Source organism: Lathyrus oleraceus, chromosome 1, assembly GCF_024323335.1.
Source record: "Lathyrus oleraceus cultivar Zhongwan6 chromosome 1, CAAS_Psat_ZW6_1.0, whole genome shotgun sequence".
NCBI classification, from domain to species: Eukaryota; Viridiplantae; Streptophyta; class Magnoliopsida; order Fabales; family Fabaceae; genus Lathyrus; species Lathyrus oleraceus.
Window position 1 is genome coordinate 119,410,357 of NC_066579.1, and position 3,588 is coordinate 119,413,944.

Consider the following 3,588-nt stretch of genomic DNA (forward strand, 5'->3'; position numbering starts at 1 on the left):
GAAATGATCTTTTCGGGTTGCTTTGTTTAGTTTCCTATAATCAATGCACATTCTCCATCCCGATTCGATTCGTTTAGTTATAGTTTCTCCTTTTTCGTTTTCAATAACGGTTATGCCTCCTTTCTTTGGTACAACGTGTACAGGACTAACCCATTTGCTATCAGATATAGGATATATAATACCTGCTTCTAATAACTTGGTTATTTCTTTCTTTACTACCTCACTTAGGATCGGATTTAGTCTTCTCTGGTGTTCCCTAGAGGTTTTACCGTCTTCTTCTAACATGATGCGGTGCATACAAATAGAAGGGCTTATTCCTTTAAGATCGGTTATGTGGTATCCTAGTGCGGTTGGATATTTTCTTAAGATATGTAGGAGTTTTTCTGTTTCGAGTCTTCCTAGATCTGCATTGACTATCACAGGTCGTTCAAGTTCTAAGTCTAGGAATTCATATCTCAGATTTTTGGGAAGTGTTTTCAAATCAGGGGTTGGTTTGTTAAGACACTGCGTAGGATCTGGTGTTATTGCTAAGCATTGTTTAGATTTGTCTTCTAAAAGATAGTCTGATGATTTGTCTTCTCCTGACTCTGCTTCTTTTATGCATTCATTGATGATATCCATGAAGTAACATGTATCTTCTATTGCAGGTGCTTTCAAGAATTGGGAAAGAATGAATTCAATTTTCTCTTCACCTACTTCGAAGGTGAGTCTTCCTCGTTTTACGTCTATGATTGCACCGGCAGTTGCTAAGAATGGTCTTCCTAGTATAATAGGTGTAGTATCATCTTCTCTAATGTCCATAATTGTGAAGTCAGTAGGAATGTAAAACTGACCTATGCGTACGGGAACGTTTTCAAGGATTCCTACAGGATATTTGATGGAACGATCCGCTAGTTGTACAGACATCTTGGTCGGTCTTAATTCTCCCATTTCCAGTCTCTTACATATGGATAAAGGCATAACGCTAATTCCGGCTCCTAAATCGCATAAGGCTTTGTCGATGACAAATTTTCCTATGTGACAGGGTATAGAGAAGCTACCTGGATCCTTGAGTTTAGGAGGCATGTTTTGGATTATAGCGCTACATTCGGCAGGGAGTGTAACAGTTTCGCTATCCTCAAGTTTCCTTTTATTAGAAAGAATTTCTTTTAAGAATTTAGCATATGAGGGCATCTGCGTAATAGCTTCGGTAAATGGAATTGTAACGTTTAATTGCTTAAGGAGATCGACAAATTTTCTAAATTGGCCTACATCTTTGGTTTTAACAAGCCTTTGAGGGTAAGGTATAGGTGGTTTGTAAGGTGGTGGAGGTACATAAGGTTCCTTCTTTTCTAGGGTATCCTTATTACTCTCTTCCTTTTCCTTAGGTTCACTTTCCTCATTAGATTTCTTAGGGTTTTGGTTTTCTATCCTTGGATCAGACGGTCCTTCCACTTCCGTTCCACTTCTTAATATAATTGCATGAGCTTGGCTTCTCGGATTAGGTTGGGGCTGTCCAGGGAATGTACCAGTTGGTGCAGCAGTAGGTGCTTGTTGTTGAGCTACTTGAGATATTTGTGTTTCCAGCATTTTGTTATGGGTAGCCAAGGCATCTACTTTGCTTGCGAGTTGTTTAAGTTGCTCGCCAGTGTGTATGTTCTGGTTTAAGAAATCTTTATTGGTTTGTTGTTGGGAAGCTATAAAGTTTTCCATCATGATTTCCAAGTTGGATTTTCTAGGGGTATTATTGTTAGGATTTGGTTTCTGATATCCTGGAGGTATAGATGGGGTTTGATTCGGAGACTGTCCAGGTGCGTATAAAGCATTATTACTCTTATATGAAAAGTTTGGATGGTTCTTCCAATTTGGGTTATAGGTATTCGAATAGGGGCTTCCTTGAGCATAGTTTACTTGCTCTGTTTGGATTCCAGTCAAGAGTTGACATTCCGCAGGAGTGTGGCCTTGGATTCCACAGACCTCGCAATTCTGAGTTATAGCAACCACGGCGGTTGGTGGTGATACGTTTAAACTTTCAATTTTCTGGACCAAAGCATCCACTTTTGCATTAACGTGATCAAGGTTACTTATCTCGTACATGCCAGTTTTCGGTTGAGGTTTTTCCACTGTTGTTCGTTCGGTTCCCCACTGATAGTGGTTTTGGGCCATGCTCTCGATAAGCTGGTAAGCATCAGCATAAGGTTTGTTCATTAGTGCACCACCTGCAGCGGCGTCTATTGTTAACCTTGTATTGTATAAGAGACCATTATAAAATGTGTGAATTACTAACCAGTCTTCCAAACCATGGTGTGGGCAAAGTCTCATCATGTCTTTGTATCTTTCCCATGCTTCGAAAAGAGACTCATTGTCTTTCTGTTTAAATCCGTTTATCTGGGCTCTTAACATAGCTGTTTTGCTTGGCGGAAAATATCGGGCAAGAAAAACTTTCTTCAACTCGTTCCATGTGGTGACTGAGTTGGAAGGGAGAGATTGAAGCCATCTTCTAGCGCTATCTCTTAATGAGAAAGGAAAAAGACGAAGTCGAATTGCCTCTGAAGTGACACCATTAGCTTTAACAGTATCAGCATATTGAACAAATACGGATAAATGAAGGTTTGGATCTTCGGTAAGGGAGCTTCTGATATATATGATATGATCCTTCTCTATTGGGTTGTAGTTTCCCCTACTAGGCGGGCACGTTAATTTATATTAACACAAGGTCTCTTTCTTGCATTTACCTTCAAACCACTTTTGAGTTGTACCTTCTGGTTTCCCTTTTCTTGGCGGAAAATTCTAGGATGTGGGCATCATTTCTTGTTTTGTCATTTAGGTCAGTGGCGCATCTTAGCCCCACCTCGTTTTCTTCCGCATTAAGTTGAAATCATCTCCAAGAGAATGTGTTGATTCGACAGTTAGCATGATGTCTACTCCATATACCATGGTGAAGGGAGTCTCCTAGGTGATCAAATGAGGAGCAGTGTGGGATGACCATAACACTTCGTGAAGTTGTTCAGCCGAGAGTTCTTTGGCATCATCTAGATTCTTTTTTATCCCCTTCACTATCACCTTGTTTGTTGATTCAACTTACCCATTTCTTGTGGGTGGACAATGAAAATAAATTTTGTTTGCACTCCTTGGTCGAACTGAGTTCCATTGTCTAAAATGATAATGTATGGAAAACCGGACCTACATATGAGTCTCTTCCAGTAAAAACGGAGGACCACTTCTATTGTGATCTTGGAGACAGCTTAAGCTTTTATCCACTTTATGAAATAGTCCACTTCAATAATTATAAACTTTAGTTGGTCAGGTGCCAAGGGAAATGGACTAAAATGTATATTCCACATTGGTATAATGGCCAGGGAATCATGACGAAATGAAGAAGTTTGACTAGTGCATGATGCGGGTTACCGTGCCTCTGAAATTTGTCACACTTCCTTACGGACATCACATTGTCCATTATAAGGATGGGTCAATAATTGATCGCTCGACTGTGTGAGTCGAGAATGGGATACAAACTGCAAGTGCACAGTTCTATCGCGTAGTTTTAAAAGATATCGATCCCACAGGGACTTATGAATCGATGTACCGTTATCTAAAGTTACTTCGTAA

At 39.9% G+C, this 3,588-nt stretch overlaps 1 pseudogene; it reads left to right on the forward strand.

Annotated features, from left to right (window-relative positions):
* Positions 1 to 2,275: 2,275 nt before the first annotated feature.
* LOC127116188 (uncharacterized) lies at positions 2,276 to 2,375 on the forward strand (annotated as a pseudogene).
* Positions 2,376 to 3,588: the final 1,213 nt, after the last annotated feature.